The following is a 302-nucleotide window of genomic DNA, read 5'->3' on the forward strand; positions in this document are numbered from 1 at the left end:
CTTAGTTCGCAAACGTGCTAAGTCCCCTTTTTATGAAAATTGAGATTTTAATGCAGCAAGATAGAACAACTCAAAATACATCATTACAAAAAAAAAAAAAAGTTACCGTAATGTCGTTCTCACTTGTTGTTATGCAGTGGTATGCAAATGTGCTAAGTCCAAAAAAAATCAAGACAAAATATAAACACGTCCGTGTACACGATAACTCTAGCAAAAACGAAGGTAGGTTGGTATTGAAAATGGGCGAAATCGGACTGTAACCACGCCCACTTCCCACATAAAGGTATTCTCAAAAAATGCAA

The 302-nt window shown here is 35.8% G+C and overlaps 1 protein-coding gene across 8 annotated transcripts in view; it reads right to left on the reverse strand.

Moving 5' to 3' along the window:
* LOC108370184 (protein FAM49B) overlaps positions 1-302 on the reverse strand; it is a 24,703-nt gene that overhangs the window by 14,731 nt on the left and 9,670 nt on the right. The window lies entirely within an intron of this gene.

Source organism: Rhagoletis zephyria, unplaced genomic scaffold, assembly GCF_001687245.7.
Source record: "Rhagoletis zephyria isolate East Lansing unplaced genomic scaffold, Rhagoletis_zephyria_1.1 Rzeph_scaffold_04056, whole genome shotgun sequence".
NCBI lineage: Eukaryota > Metazoa > Arthropoda > Insecta > Diptera > Tephritidae > Rhagoletis > Rhagoletis zephyria.